This window comes from Coffea arabica, chromosome 5c, assembly GCF_036785885.1.
Source record: "Coffea arabica cultivar ET-39 chromosome 5c, Coffea Arabica ET-39 HiFi, whole genome shotgun sequence".
Lineage (NCBI taxonomy): Eukaryota > Viridiplantae > Streptophyta > Magnoliopsida > Gentianales > Rubiaceae > Coffea > Coffea arabica.
This window is the reverse complement of record NC_092319.1, coordinates 34,283,918-34,301,792: the sequence shown is the minus strand read 5'-3', so window position 1 is coordinate 34,301,792 and position 17,875 is coordinate 34,283,918. Positions and strand designations below refer to the sequence as shown.

Sequence of the window (17,875 nt, the reverse complement as noted above, 5' to 3'; positions counted from 1 at the left end):
AATGGTCCCAATTTATGGGTCCAAGTAGATTTACCCACCAATGAAGTTTCTAAATTATGGGAGATCACTTGGAAGACCAAAAAGGTGTGAAAGAAGGGACCAGATAAAGATGAGAATAGGCAGTCATGTGTCAATCCATTTGAACCTCACAAAATCAGCAAGATTGAAACTAGGGAAAAATCCACTTTCCGTCCCTAAACTTTGAGTTAAGGACACATTTCATCCCTAAAATTTTAGATGCCACATTTAGTACATGAATTAATTATTTTTTGCCACATTTAGTCCAAAAATAGTAAATCGCTTAATTTGGATGGAGAAAGTCACGTGTTTGGCACGTGGCTGTAAGTAAAACCAATTTCTTAGTCAAAATTGACGGCCATATCAGCATTCTCCATCCAAATTGAATATTTTATCATTTTTGGATGAAATGCAGCCCAAAATAATTAATTCATGTATTAAATGTGGTGCGTCTAAAAGTTTGGGAATTAAATATGTTCCTAACTCAAAGTTCAAGAACAAAAAGTGGAATTTTCCCATTGAAACTAGGATGCGCTGCAGTCTATTCAAGAAATACTGGCATAATAGGAGGAGCTGCCCTGATAAAAACTAGCAAGCTACTGTAGTCGAAGAGGGACAAGATGGGCCTATGGACAAGGAATCTGGTTGGACCAACACACACAAACAGATGCCACCAAAAATAAAAGTGCAACAAGGAATACTAGTACTAGTCTAACTACTGCTAATGTGACTCAAATAAGTACACAAAAGAGCTGCACAACTACTCCTCAAAATCAAAATGAATAGAAAATTGATGGAGAACAACCAGCAAAGAATTAAAGCAACATATGCTCTTTTTCTTTTTTTTTTTTTTTGGAAACCTAGAAGAAAGGTTGCAAGCTGATGCAACCTTTAGAAACTCACTAAACATGACTGGAGAACTTAGATTCAACAATGGTGCAACTGATATTCTTATTAACCCATATGAGACAGCTACAAAAGGAACTCAATCTGGACATGTAAATGCTTTGAAATCTGTGGTTGTTGCTGTGTGAGATAGAAATTCGTTTACTCTCCTATTAATTGCTTGTTATCTCTTGACATGTAGTTGAAGTCCAATGTTAGTGGCAAACTTTGTTCCCATTGTCCAGGACTAACAATGAAACCACCAAACTCATGCATTGATGATAGGCAGACAAAAGAGCTGGGTTCAACTAGTTGTGTCACCAAAGGACTTCAACCAGCCTTCTTCACTTGGAGGGGGAACATATGTGTAAATTTTGTCTACATTGCAAGCAGCTATAGGTCACGTGAATGATTCAACTAGCATTGGCAATGTGCAGCTCTATGGGAATGGAAACGAAGCTGCAAAGTTAGGGAATTTAAATCCGAGAAGCAAATAGTTGTGTTTTTTGGGATGTCTCACAACTGATGTTTTGTTGTTTTGTGAATTTTTAAGTAAATCGTTTATATTATATTTTGGGGAACTGATGTTTTATGTTTTGTGAAACATATTGTCTTTTGGTGTGAGGCTAAACATGCCTTCTTCTTAAATGATCAAATTTAATCTATTTTCAATTGCATCTACTATCTCAAATACTTGGTGGTGTTGCGAATGTTTACAGGTTTATCATATACTGTCAAATGTACTTTAACAAGTTGGGACACTTTAGTCCCTCAACTATAGAAAAAGAGATAGTTCAATCCTCATACTTCAGTAGCTAAGGACACTTAGGTTCCTAAAATTCAAACAAATGAACACATAGACCCCTAAACTACAAAATCTATCCAAAATTAGTAAACCTAGTGTTCCTTGAACCACATATTACATTACACCAAAAACCACAGCTTATACTGCTAGCAAAAATTACATCTTCTCTATCCCAATTCCATATAACCATTGTGACTTTCATTAAAAACTACACTATTTTTTCCTACTACACTGTCGCTTCTTTTCCCACAATTATGGAGATGTTTCTTCGTGAACTCCAAGGATGACCTTTATCGCCGAGATTTAAACAAAAGTATCCATAAAACAGTGACAACCCAATGAAGAAACAATTACATCTTCAGCCTTCTTATTTTTCCTTGTTGCAGCCTTGAGTTCTCTTGCAACCTCTCAATCTCATATTCCAATTTTTTCTTCATTCTTATCAATCCAGGAATTATATTCTTGGACCTATGACACATTTCAGGATCCACCTAATTACAATACCTGCATCCCCCGATTCCTACATTAACAACACCATCAAGAGAGTGAATACAAGTTTACCTAGGTGCATTGCATACAAATCAGAAACATAGGGGAAGATGTACAAACAAAAATAATAGAAATGGAAATTACACTGTAATTTGGACATTAATAAAACCTTCTTCTTGGGTTTAAATCTATCCATGATGTCACCATCAATGCTTGTTAATTTTCCATAGTTGCAAGTGTCCCTAACCATCTCTCTTTTGTCTCCTTTCTTATCTTCAAATTTACAAAAGCTCTTATCTTCTTTTTTCGTTCCCCTCTTTTGGAGATTCAGCCAATTAGTCTCTATTTTCTTAAGGCACATCGTACCCGTTTTATGAATTGGATTGGGTCAATTATGTGACATGAATGTACCGATAAAAAGAGAGATACTTTCCCTTCTTTGTACTAAATAAATTTATTTTTTATTTTTTTATATATTTTCTCTGAATTTTCATTCTTACCCTTGGTCAACAGTACGTGTTATACATGCTCCGAAAACTATGACAACTTTATGGATCCTATCAACGATTTTACTTAATTGGGATGGATTCAGTAGTTCAGGGACTTAAGTGTCTCATTTTAAACTTTAGGGACTAAAGTGACAAATCACGTATAGTTTAGGGGGTCAAAATGAAATTTACTCAAAAAAAACTTGCACCAAAAAATCTGTCTAGTAGCAACTCAACCAACAGCCTTCTTGTGTTTTCTTTTTCTAGATTCCATAATTTTTCTCTTACTCCCTCCCTCATGAAAAATTTGTTGCTTTTTGAGACTCCAATTTATTATCAACGGCCTCCAACTTTTGAAGAATTCGGTACGTTTTCCATTTTGTCCTTCGTTTGGACTCAAAAGGTGGACAATGGGGGGACAAAACATGATAGTGTGTGGTCCACTTATTATTGATTGGCATATGACTTATTGTAGTTGGAATTAGAGCGTAAAAATGCGCAAGGCAATCATTTCAAAATGGTTGGTACATGCATATCAATCATATGAACAACGAAGTTGCAAATTTTAACGGAAGACTTCTAGCCCAATAACACTTACATTTTAGTTAGGTGAGACAGCAGCAAGCATTGGAAATTATTGATAAAGTTCACAACCATTTTTAGCAAGTGACAAATATGATAGACCAAAATAAAAACTATGACTCTTCCAATGAAATGAAAGGAATATTTGTTTTCATTATCTCTTCAATTGATATAAGTTGGTTCACGACTATTTCCAAATCCCTAAACATAATGGAACTGGAAAAGCTTAGCTATTAATTTGGATGAGATAGATAGATACGTCAGTGGATTGGGTATTGTTTAAACCCAATCCAATTGCTTACTGGCTTGGATTTTAAACATGCTCAAGGATCTGAGGTCGGCGAAACTCAAGATCTCTTTTATTGCTCCCTTTCGTTATGGACTACAATCAGATAAGATTGAAAACCAAAAAGACCAAAAGCCATATTGGAAATTCTTGCTCGGCAATCATAACCATGGTTCAAAGTCGCGGTCGCGGTCGCGGCCCGGAACGTTCCACATCGGTCTCGGCATATCGGTCACGGTCTCGGTGAGACGCAAATTTTAAAGCATTTAATATTCTAAAAACTGTTAATAATATAAAAAAAAAAGTATGCTAAACAAAAATAATAAAAAATAACAAAAGAAAATTTGTAAAATGTACTATTTTTATACATATTACACATGATAAGTACTTTTAATTATTTAAAACAATGGCATCACAAATAAAATCAAAATAACATAGACCACAATTTTAAAACTAATAATTGCAAAAGTAATATCAACCATTAACAATACAAACTAAAGATTTATTTATAGCATAAAGTTGGAATATTTTGATCAATCTCCTGCCAAAAATAAAAAGAAATCATATTAGATAAAGGTAAATATGTAAAAAGATATACTAGTACTTTATATTTTCGTACCTGTTAATACCAAGTAGAATGACGATATGGTTCAAAATCATCCTGATTGGTCGATGAATGGTAAAACAGATGTGGAAGTGGCATAGGACCTTGAGTAGGTAGTGTAAACGAGTTATCTGGTGTATTTATTGGATGTGAGGATTGACTAGATGTTCCATAATCATTGGACGGAAGAACTTCTGGATTGGAGATGATTTGTTGATGGTAGTATCCAAACCCTCGATAGTTAACACTATCGCTGGTACCATATGATGCAGTAGAATCATGACCATAAAATCCAATGTTATTGGAATCAAAAGAAGAACCATCATGAGATTTATCTATTTCTTTTTCATAGTATCCACTACCATGAATGCTAGTAGACCTTTCAACCTGTCCAGGTCTGTCAAATGGCCGATATCCACTGTAATAGTCAGGAGTGATTCCATATGATTGGTCATAGCCATATCCCAATTGACTAGTACTACGATTTTGATTAGATTCATGCTCATAAGTTGAGTATATACCCAAATTTTGCATCTGATCATTGACTCCTCTATATCTTTGTAACCCTGAATGGTGAGAGAAAGTATCCTCACTTGAAAATTGAGTTAAATCATTGAGGAATTGACGTTGTGCTTCTATACCAGGACGATAGCCATGATCAGTATCTTGAGTGGCATAATAATTATCTTGTCCTTGAGCCCATGACATACCTCCTGCTTGTTGGCTATCTCGATTGTAACCACTATGCCTGGAAGAATTGTTCCCTCCATCTCCATTGTCACCATTGTCATCATCATCATTACTGCTGTCACTTTTATTTGAAGATGACGGAACAGTCTGCTTACTGGTTTGTTTAGTCTTACTTTTTTGTTTCCTACTTGAGGATGCAACAAGACCTTTCTTATTTCTTTTGGTAATATATTGGGACAATGTATCACCAAAACCATCGTTGTCATGTTCTTGATATTCACTACTTTCTGATTCAGTTTGATGAATGCCCTTATCCAACCAATCCAGATTATCTTCAGGCAATGTGGGTTGTTCATTTTCTCTTATCCAATCATCCAATATATCATCTTGGTGAAAAATGTGATTCAAGTCAATTGGGTTGTAGAAATCATCAGTATCTCTTTGATGCATCAAATTTTTCACCTTCAATCGCATATTGTAATGCACAAAAACTAATTTATGCAATTTTTTAACTGCCAAACAGTTGCGTAGTTTTGTATGAATTAATGACCATGTACTCCAATTTCGCTCACAACCAGAGGATGTGCAGGTTTGACTCAATATTTTCACTGCAATATTCCTTAAATTTGGCGCATCTTCACCGTAGTTAAGCCACCATTCAGCTAAACAAACAAAGTAATAATAACATTCATTTATTATTATTATTTTAATATTATAAAAATATTAACTTCATTTATATGATTTGGATGTTTATGTAAGTATGAATTAAGTTGAAACCTGGTAAAGATTTTGGTAATGCTCTTGCTGCAATAGCACTTCCAAAGCCTCCCTTTTTGTCTGCAAAAATTTTGATCTACAAAAATAATGTATACACAAGTGTTAAAATTTTAAAATTTGTTGATTAATATAAATAAATAAAATAATCAAAAGAATACCTCATTTATTGAATCAACTTGTGCATCTAAATTTGGCTCCAACTTTGCAATGATGTTCTTTAACCCTCTTCGAACTTCATCCAGATTAAACTCACAAGTTCCAGAATATTGAAGGATCGGGTTCAAAAAATATGCTAAATACAATAAAATAACAAAATTAGAAAATAAATAAATAAATATTACATATTTAAATTGGATGTAATATTTTAAATTACCTGCCGCATGTAAATCCCGATGAAGTTGATTGTACCATCTATTATCAATCACTTCCCAAATTGTTTTCCAAGATTTCACCGACTTTTGAATAGCCATTTTTGCTCTATCCATTGCCTCATAAATAATTGGCAATGTTGGCTTATTATCTTGATCAATAGTTTTTAAAACTTTGACCAGAGGCTCCATTATTGCACACACATTTCTAACTTTTTTCCAAAACTTCTCTGACAATATCAACTCAGCTACTTTAATAGCTTCTGCTTTTCTCTTGGTAGTGTTATTAAACTCTGCCCATTCATCTGAGGTGCACATTCTTTTCAGTTCTGTACAATGCCGAAGAAGACTTTCCATAGAAATGAATTCAGTTGCAAATCTAGTGATACCTGGACATAGCAGTTCCCTTTTTTTTGTATATGTCTTCATCAGATTCACTACTTTGTCACTGTTATATATGAAACTTGTTATCTTCTTCCCCTGAGCAATAGTTTCTTTTACATTATCTATTTTGCCAATATCCTCCAACATCAAATCTATACAATGCGCAGCGCAAGGTGACCAGAAAAGATTTTTTCTTTTTTTCATCAACAGTTGTCCAGCAGCTTTCATACTAGATTCACTATCTGTCACAACTTGCACAACATTTTTTTCCCCCACAACCTCTACTACCTCATCCATTAACTTGAAAATATATTCAGCAGTTTTCTTAATATTGGTACAATCAACTGAACTATGGTATATCATGTGCCTATCACAGTATACCATAAAATTTATTATTGGATGTTTTGTACGAGTGCTCCACCCATCACACATAAGTGTACAACCAAAAGTTGAAAATTTATCATAAATATCTCCAAGATATTTCTCAAGCTCTTCAAATTCTTCATCTAAATATTCATTTCCAATTTGATAAGCTGAAGGCCCTTTAATACCAGAACCAACTTTGGCAATTTCATCAATCATCGATTGATAATAAGGATTGTCAGTTGCATGAAATGGTATAGCATTGAAATGAAAAAACTTTGAAACTGCCTTACCAACTCTTTTTATATTTTCCTTCGCAAACATTGATTTGACTGATTTTTGTTTCGAAGGAAACATATGTGAGTCAATTCCTCTGCTTGTCATTTCATCTGCTGTCTGACACTGAAATTACGTGACAATCCTCTTTTATTTTCAGAAGTCGTTGGGTTTGAAGTGCCAACATCCATATTCCCTAAAATTCACAATATTTAACAAATAAAAAATGAATGACTAAATTGCAAATTTATGTAATTATATTTAATAAAATAGTATCAATTTTGTTATAATATTTTAGTTTACAAATCATACCTGACATAAACATAGAAGGTCGACTCCCAGATACCGAATGCCTTCGTTGTTCGTCTAAAAATTGCAAGTATTGGCTCTCTCTAATTGCTTGCTTCATTTGTTTTTTTTCCAACGCCATCCGACTTTCTTCATCAATTTCAAAAAAGACTTCGTCCTCCTCGTCGCCAACCATGTTGAAATTACCATGCATACTTTCTTGTTGGAAAGAATTCAATATTTCTTCTTTTTTCTGTTTTATTGTAGCTCTTTGAATCTTACCAATCTTTAGATGCAATTTCATTAAATCTCTAACTTCACTTGAGGCCCTTGGACAAGGCTCAACTTGTCCTATGACATGACCGACATGTTCTTTCAACCTTGTAATGCCACCATGCATTATTTTTCCACAATAATTGCATCTCACAATTTTTCTATTCCCTCCCACGGGTTTACCATGTTCCCAACCAATATCCTTGCTCGTCATTGTAACTATTACACATATCAATATAAATGGTTAATACATCACAAAATAATTAAAGATATATGAAAAAAATACAACAAGCAGTTTCTAACATTTTGTAATTATAATAATTTATTTCTATTATATTAGTAAGTTAAACATCTAATCTATAATGTAAACCTGCAACAATGATCATTTTTTCATTTATTATAAGAACTTCGGCATTTTGTTTGTTGATGGGTGATTAACTTAAACATATAATTTAGCTCTCCATCTTCCTATAGTTTTTAGTTCATGATCATGATCACCAGGATGATTATGTATTATAATAAGTTGGAAGATAATACTAAATGTCCCTCTCTATTAGCACAAAAATATACACATACAGTGGAAGCAATTCTCATATCTCTCCAATTTCTTTGTTAACCATCGTCATATATATATATATATATATATATATATATATATATATATATATATATAACTAGACATGATTTTTCACTCACTTTGCTACCTAGTCGTCCAAGAATTACAAAAGTTTTTGTTTTATACATAAGGATTACTAAATTTATAGAGGAAAAATTATTCTTGGAAAAAAGAATAATTTAGTAAGCATCGCAATGGATTAGTAAGCAAAGTACAAATCCAACCTCCAAGATTGCTAACCATTAAAAAGCCGGCAAAAAGACAAGAAATTTACTCACGCTTTGGAGTCACTTGTGAATGCAGATTGCTAATTTCCACCTGGGGATACCTATCAGCAGGAGGGAAGAGCAGGACGGCCAGCTATTCAACAACCTAGGCCCCCAAGAATTCCTTACTGGCATCAACTGAACAACACATGAGCAAAGCAATAATGTCGTGATTGTAGTTTATTTTGTGCAGCTGGCTTAATAAAGTAATATTACGAATTTATGATTTCAAATAAAGAACAAATGCAGCTGGCTTAATAAAAGGCATCATTTAACCCTTTAATTCATGTGTTGTTCACGACAGTTGGCCCTTGTAATGGATCAGTTTCTTTTAATAACTCTAATGTCTTAGAGCACCTTACAAGCAGAATATCTGAAGGTACAATAAGAAAATCAATTACCTGCTGAAGCTTGACAAGGCAAGGGAGAATAAGGCAAAAAGGACATGAATCACAACCATCTGGGTTATCTCTGTGAAGGTATGGCCAAATGACTCCATTGGGCACTATCTTTTTGCAACATTCTACTTTGTTTCAGAGGGCGGAATTCCAAAGCTCGGCAAGAAGACAGAGTTAAGTTACCATGAAGAAGAATTGAAGGAAACGGAAAGGATTACTACGTTCTGCAACACTACTAGTCCAATAATTTAGTAAAGTGAACGTGGACCCTTCAAAGTAAAGTGAAGGTACTACCTTCACTTTAACGTGGAAAAGAAAACGCATCTTTTCATGTGATAGTACTGTGTCCCTTTTGCTTTTTTTCTATAGATTTTTTGTTAAATTCACCTTGACTCGGGATGACTCGGGGTGACTCGAGGTGACTCGACCGTGACAACCCGTCGCGGTGACGTCTCGGCCGATTTCTCGGCGAGACGAGTATCTCGGTCTCGAATCGTCGCGGTATCGTCTCGGCCTAGGCCGAGACGGTTACGACTCGGCCGAGACGTCTCGGTCTCGGCCGAGTCTTCGAACCATTCATAACTGGATGAGAACCTTTACGTTTTCAGGTTCCTTCAGTAGATCAAAGGCTCGGTTTATGTTGTTAAGTTGAACTTCATGAGTTAAAAGCTGATCTAGTTTCTGTATCTCCTGTAAGATAGATAGGAAACTCCAGCTAATTTCCATGGCGAAGAATTGAATTATTTTAGTTAAGTTTTGTCCTTTTGAATATGAAAGTATCCGAAATTTTTGAAGAAAAGCTATGCTGAAGATAAATGGAATTTCAGTGCATGTTTCTTGAATATTACTCTACCTTATTGATGCATTTGTCAATTACAACTGGAAGGTCAAATTGGACTTTACCCCCGCCAAAAATAGAGTATTTGAATGTTCTACATCCGAGCAGCGAAACAAATTCTATTTCCATGCTCTTCTAAGTCCCTGCTCCAAGCATAGTCGTTTTCCCTACTCCCTGATAGCAAATTACTAGGGAAAAGGTAACTTGGAATTAGTAGCAGTTTCAAATACTATACTACATGGTTGCGTTATGGGACAGTTATTTACCACTTTGGTACTTTCCAGAGCTTCGTTAACTAAGTGAGAGACCCTTGTGCACTCAAAGCTGTAGTCCACTCCTAATCCATTAGTCAGCTCTTTTACCATTTCTGAGATGGATTTATCACCAATGGCTTTGGGATTTATATAATGTGTCATTCCAAAAGCCTCCCTCTTTTCGCGCTTGCCTTTGTTGATGTCAATGCCTATAATTTGTGCTGCTCCATGCACTCGGGCAACCTCAACTGCCTGCATTGCATTGGAAAGTTTGGTCCTATGAGAAGAGCAGGACAGATTGAGGAAGGATCCATTGGGATAGATACGGTTGTGTTTCGTGCAGTTAAATGAGGTTGTTGTACTTCTTCATACATTGGTGTACCAAGTTGTATTACACATTGAGTTGATGTGCATGAAAAAAATTTACAAGTACACCAAGGTTATTTGGTGGTACACCAAATTATGTAAGAAGAATGGCAACCGTTGGAACTACACGAAATCCTAACCGTACCTGTCCCTCGTCCTAATATTTGGCATGTTGATGTTGCACGTACTCCCAGTCCAACAGCGCCAAGATTGAAAATAGCTACGGTAAAACCTTTTTTCAACCTTGGCTTCTTTCTAGGTTGCTCCAAACCCAGTGGTGAAAATAGCTACGGTAAAATCTTTTTTCAACCTTGGCTTCTTTCTAGGTTGCTCCAAACCCAGTGGTGAAGCCGCAGGACAGGAAGCTAGCGTGTGGCAGAGATAGCCGTGAATCCATCTTCACGACATATTTAGCATCTACAATGGTATACTGGGACCATGTGGAGCAGCTAAGAAATTGGTACAGCTTTTGGCAGCTACCTGAAGTTATAATGGACATTCTTGACGTACCGTCTGGCATTAATCCGGTGAAAGCTTGTAAGGGGTAGGTCTCACATAGGTTGGTCTTTCCGGAAATACAGTTGTTGCATTCTTGACACTCCCCCAAGTATGTAGGAATGACCATGTCTCCCACTTTGAGGTAAGAGACTCCTTCACCGACACTCTCTATCTAGCTAGAAAGAAGATGAAAGGGATTACTATTCAGCTCTATTTGGTCGTTATTTTATAACTGAATTCCGAAATTTGAAATTTGAAACTGAAATTACTGAAGCAAAATGCGAGAACAAAAGAGAGATTGGGAGAGGAATCGATTACCCGACACCTTCATGTCCCAGAACACGTGAAGTGTGAAACAATGACAATTGTATACAGATTGCATTATTTTAGCTAGGAGCCAATCAATCCGTAGTGGGTTCAGTACTTTTGCAAGTTATGATATTGGAGCTATTGCGGGTCGACATTATCACCACACTTGATGATTACGAGGGGAACTTGAATTGGCTTTCCCTGTGTGGAAGAGACAAATGCTTTCAACTGCTTGAAACTTATCTATATCGTTGTAGTCTTGTAATCTTGTAATCTGATCTGATCGTCTTCCTCTGTGTCTTGATAATTTGTTGTGCTAAGCAGCTGAAAGAAGGATTATAGTAATATACCAAATCCAACAATGATTGCTGCATATAGTTGTAAAATAATTACACTGAAGGGAATGGTGGTGTTGGTTGTTGTATGATATCGAATGCTACTGCAACAGAGCAGAACAGAGGGTCAGACAGTAGTAATTTTTTTTTTGGACAATTAAGGTAGTAGTAATAAGGTTGGAGCCTGAAGGACTATAACTGGTTTAGATTTATTTGTATGGTAGACCACGTTTCCACTGTACAATATGCATATGGCTTTTAGGCATGCGATGCAGTCGTTTGTGAGTTTACAATTATTGGGTGCCATGCAACTCGCATGCGCCACTTTTTTTATTATTTTTTATTTTCCACCCTATTGCAGATAAATCGAGCTTAATCTAGTTTGTTGCGAGTTGACTTGGTTCAATTTTGACCAAATTCAAATCTAGTTTGAATTCGCGTTGATAGAGATTGAGTAATTCAAATAGTTCAGATAGCTAAACACTGACATTTGATATTACTAATGCTAACATCAGGGTTCAAGTTCAAGATTTATAACTGAAATCCAAATTACTACATAAAATTTCTGCTACAAATTTTTTCGTTCTTCACTTTTAAAATATTAATTTTATATTCTTTACAAATTTAACTTAGCAAAATTTGGTCAACAACTTAAATTTTCGACCAATTTTTACTCTGAAATCACTACGTGATCTATATGTATTCATTTTTTTATGCACTAGAGTCAAATTCCACATTTTTAGTAGTAAAAATAAATATGGATTGGATCATATCCCATTTTTTTAAGAAAAAAGGAATATGATTTGCATTAGATTCTATTTTTTAGACTCAAGTTTGAGCAAATATATATGTGAGATTCAAAAGGTCATCGAACTTATTTGAACTTCATAGATATATAACGAAAAACTATTTACGAAACCTTTAAACTATCTTAATTATCTCAAATTAACCCCTATCTATTTTAAATCTCAAATCGGTTTTTCAACAAAAAAAAAAGCGTCATATTCTGATGGTTCAGTCTATCTTTCCTGTTAAATCTAATGGATCTAAGGGTAAAATTTTTTGAAGTATTTAATGGTGGAAATAGAATGAAGTATTAAAATTTGATACTTTTTATTTCTAATGGGCCAATTTGATACTTACAATAGATAAGTTATCAACTTGAGACAATTCAAATGGTTTAATGGATCCGACGGTAGTGTACCTGATATAATGTGTTTCAATTTTTATATCTAGTAATGTAAATTATCCATTGTATCCCTAATTAAAAGATACAAAGTATTTATTTATATGGTCGAAGTTTAATGGAATTTAATTAACTTAGATCAAAACTAGAATTTGACCTCAAGTAAACTAAAATAATAAAGGAGTCGAGTTGGAACTTGAATTTGAACTTTACTATTTTGGCTCGAGCAATACTTGAGTTTGTAGGCGGTGAATCGGGTTGAAAGTAAAAAGTCACCGAAGACTGGCGGAATGCCCTCGATACCAATTCACATGAGTTGCCCTTCTTTCAGAAGGCATGATACCAGTATTCGTATCTTCTTCCGATCTTTCCGAGGCTTTTAGAGTTGAGGCAACAGAGGAAGCATGTGAAAAATGTGTTTGAACTTTCAGTCTCTATTAAACAAGGAACCCATTATTCTTCAGCTGTAGAGGGAAAATTATTAGAAATTTCATTTTAGTTCCCAAATGAACATATTCTAATTCCAACAATGTTCTTTTGGTTTACATACGTTATTCCACCTCAATGTGTTTGGATAAAGTATTATTTTAAATATTATTTTGAATAATTACTATAGTACTTTTATAATGTGATATATGTGAAATAAAAGAATAATTAAAAATATAAAAAATTAATTAAAATATATATTTGTAATATAAAGGAAAATTATGTAAAATAATTTAACAATCGAAACACACTAAAAATTTTTCAAACAAAAAGGGGGACGCAAAGAGAGATAGTACAGTTCTTGCTACGCCACTGTATCTGACGTAGGCCCAAATTTAATGCCCCTATGGATACGAATACTGCATTTTTACGGAGGAGGGGGACAACCGTTCCAGAAGGTTCATGGCCATGATTAGGCCAAAAAAATTTGTGCGGCTCAGATCACTCATTATAACTCGATTTTCATGCCGTGTGTAACCCACAAAAATGTTGTTCTAGTGTACTCGCTGTTGTTCTATTGTTACACTTTGTACAGATGATGTTATACCGTGTGTAAATAGTATTACACCTTCCGGAACGGTTGCTCTGACAACCGTTCCAGCCCCGGATCCCATTTTTACACATGGCTATTAGACAAAATAGACATAAGAACTTCATCGCTCAGATTAAAAAGGAGGACGGCACGTGGTTGGGTTCTTTAACAGAAACCAAATCTTCAGCAATGGAGCATTTTTCTTTGCTATTTGGGTTTAATGTGGACGAACAACTATGGAGTGGTTTTAATTTACCTCTTCCGTGGGTTCCCTCACAAGCCTAGTGACACACCAACCATGCCCCTTCCATTTTTCCGATCATAAAGCCCTTCGATCCCTTTATTTATCTTTCATTCCTTTGAATAAGTAAAACCTGCTCTATTTGAGGGGCCTGTTACGAAGTAAACTCAATTGGTTAAGGAAGTTCAAGTTATGAATGCTTATGTTACAGTAAAAAAGTAGGTTGAGGTTACAAAGTAAAGTTGACTGGTTAAGGAAAGTTTGGGTTACGAAATCACTTATCGTCAATTCATGTCTATCCAAGAGATTGCGTATGGAAAATGTTGAAACTCGATTCATTTTTTATTATCATTTTTTTTTACGAATGAAAAATTTTGAATCTAAAATTTTTTTGTTATAATCCCTTCTATCTTACCGGCCAACCCAATCCTCTACCTAGTTTGATTTGATTCCTTTACAACCTTAGCACGAAATTTTTTCCCCTTGGCAATATTAGCAAGTGCCCCTGATTGCCCGCTCGTTTAACTTAGAGAATGATAAAAAGAATAAGGATACTCACTAGTTATCAACTGCCATATTTTTTTCTTAAATTAATGTGCTCTTTTTTGGAGAAGTGAAACTTAACAATTTCCTCAAAAGATATCATTTGTTGTTCACAAAAGTAATCTTATTGGTGCATGTGTATTACTCCACAATTTTTTTTTGTCATCATCATTATTTTCTATGAATTCTAGATTTAAAATGGAATCCAAATTTGTCCTACTTAATGTTTTTTACTTCTATAATTTTAATCAACATTGTTTTTTAATTTTAATTACCAAACAACTTCAAACCTGTAACTCGGCACTCAGGTGACAGTGTTGTGTGGTGGTTGGCTAGTTTCCGCCACGTTGAGTAAAACTTGCCCTACGTAATAGGGAATAGTACTATCATATTCCGGGGGCCCAACAAAAGATATTGGAATTTTTGGAGTACTGGAGTCCTTTTAATTACTCCCTCCATCCCCATTATTTGATCTTATTTTGAAAATTCAACTTTTTAAAAATAATAGTTTGATTATAATGTTTGCACTTTTCTTTCCAATTTTATCTTCACAAATTCAAAATTTATATTTCAATGGAAGGACTAATGGATGCTTTGACTATGATTAGAGGGAAGGGTTATGTCGGAAAGAGAAACTAAAGGATGTTTTAACTTTTTCGATAGGACAAATATTTTGGGACATCCCAAAATGGAAATTAGTACACTTTCAATAGGACGAAAAGAGTATTGTCTTGCATTAGTTTGTAAGTTCTAACCACACCTTATTCTATTTCTTTTTCCTTTTTTCTTTTTTTTTAGGAAAAGGAGCTATAGTTAAAATTTAAACTGAGTCAATTACAATCATTATAGGGAGTTTAGAGCCTCATACATCTCCACACAACTATTTTCAACATAAACGAGCTTCTTGGGAAAGGATCTTCTAATAACATGCAAGTCTTGCAATATTTGGCATATTTTTCTATTGATTTAGTATGTATCAAGACTTGCACCAAATGGTGCAAGACTTGTGCAAATAAAACAAAAATTGGTGAACACAAACTTAATGAAAAGAGTAAAAAGATATATCAAATATTGTAAAACTTACACCAATCAAGGTGTACGACAAAAGTGTAATAGGGTCTCGTGTAACCGAAAATCCTTTAGTGCTTTTTCGTTCAAAACAAACTCTTAACCACTCATTCTTGATATATGCTAGTGATAGTAAAAATAACTACTACTGCTCCAGAAATTGAGAAGTTTGATACAACGATCGTTCTTGAAGGGTGTACTGCTTTTGGTAATCGATTGTAATTTATCACAAAGGACTCATATAATTTTGATAGCGATAAAAAGTGTTTGTGTTGCCAAACGTTCCAAGGCTTTATGTTGCCCAAAAGAAATATGCAAAATTGGCTGGTAAAGTGTACCCTTTACATATGTTTATTTTCAAGGAATTCTGAGTCTATATGTAGCAGAAGAGAACGAACAATAATGGCCTTTTTGTCTGCCTCATTTGTTCTGCAATTTGCCGTTTATAGTTGAAACACACATCCCCTTTATACATATCACTGGGAATAGGTAATATATGTTCTGGAGTTCTTTAAAAAATATTCTGGATTATTCTTTGCAGTACAGTTTCTGATAGGATTGTCAAAGATGATTTTGTGTGACCTTAAATTAGAGAACAATCTAGTTCTTACCTTAGTGATCATATCCATTATTTGTTGTGAGTTCAGTTTGACAATGAAAGATTGCATCCGTGGATAATAAAGTCTGCTTGGAGGTTAATTATGGCATAAGAGATATATTGAGGAACATTATGAAGATTTATCACACTATTCTACTGTCACCAATAGGAGGAATCAATGATGTAGGCTTATGAAGTAAATACGTTAAGGCGGAAAAAAAGAACAAGCAAAAACTTTTCGTAATCCTGAATTCCAAAATTATGTAATTCTTAGCTTCCCATTGAACATATTTGCAAAAAAAAAAGTCAAGAACCTGAATATTTACTGAAGTACTACTATTCAGAATGATGGTTGAAGTTTTCTAGATTGTTAAATAATTTCTCTTGTTTTCTGGTGTCTTGTAGCAAGTATCACTATTAACAAACGTTTTGCTCTATAAAAGACGAGAATTTTGTTCCTCCATCATGTAGATTTTGCCACTAGCAGTTATTTGGTAGTAGGAACTTTTGTGTGTTTGTTTGGTTCGGCACATAGGAGAGTTTACCTTAATTATTGAGAAAAGTAGAAAGCAACACTCCACAGAATCAGTGCTTTGTACTGCTTAAATTAGGAAATTTGCTCATTGTCTCTGTTCCATCATCCATTCAATCTTGTAAGGTAGATCTCATTATGGTCATTGTTCTCCCGAAGGCAGTGTTTTAAAAATCGAATCGGACCGGCCGGTTCGACCGGTCGAACCGCAAAGCAGCCTTAGCTCCGGTCCGGTTCATGCTTTGGGTTGATTATACTTAAAAATCAGGTTTAACCGTTCGAACTGTGTGAACCTGATTGAAACGTTAAACTAGCGGTTTTTTTTGGTTTTTGTCTATTAAATTGAAAAAAAATTAAAAAAAAGAATATGTTTTCCTTAATCCTAAAAACTAATTATTAAATGCCACATTCACTCACTTTCTTCTCATTTTTTTGCCTCTTATCAAGTTTGTATTTTTATTTTTTTATTTTCTTGACTTTCTCAAAAACTCCAAACTCCAAACTTCTTTTTTTTTTTAAGTTGCAATATCTAAATATCAAAAACTTGAATTAAAATTTAAACTCACAATGTCTAATTTTCATAGACGTGAATTTTGTATAATTTCAAAATATTGTGGTATTTTGAGTTGGATTTAAGATTATTTTTGGGTAAATTCAATTAAGATTGAGATAAAATTTATTTATTTCAACTTATAATTTAAAATTTTTATTTGTGAAAATATTAATTTTTTCATCATATAAAGTCTTAAATTAGTCCAATGCATGTCTTATTTTGTGCATATATATTTATATAAATTATTTTTTAAAAAATTTATTGAAACAGGGTTAAACCGATCCGACCGATTGAACCTCAACCCGAACACCTCACCAGTTCAATTAACGGTCCGAGTTTCAAAATATCGCCCAAAGGTTGTATGTCAAGAAAGTAGTCATAGGTTTTCTGACCATTCAATAATTCCAACACAAAGGTTTTGAATGATTTTGCAGTGGAACTCTTCCAAAATGACCAATTATTGGAACTTGCCTCACATGAAGTGGCTGCACGAAGGCTTCAAGACATAAACACTGTACTTGCTGCTTTGCCTAACAATTGTCGCATAGTTGGCAAGGAGCATAAATTTTATATAGTTAATCCAATAATTCTCTATCTCTTTTTCTGGGGATAACTATCTCTTACTTTGCTTATATACGCTGAAATGACCAATTATGGGGTCCTTGTCTGGCTCTACTTCT

At 34.4% G+C, this 17,875-nt stretch overlaps 1 pseudogene; it reads right to left on the bottom strand.

The window, feature by feature from the left end:
• Positions 1-9,432: 9,432 nt before the first annotated feature.
• LOC113689306 (CYP enzymes assisting alcohol dehydrogenase-like) lies at positions 9,433-11,165 on the bottom strand (annotated as a pseudogene).
• Between the last annotated feature and the right edge of the window lie 6,710 nt (positions 11,166-17,875).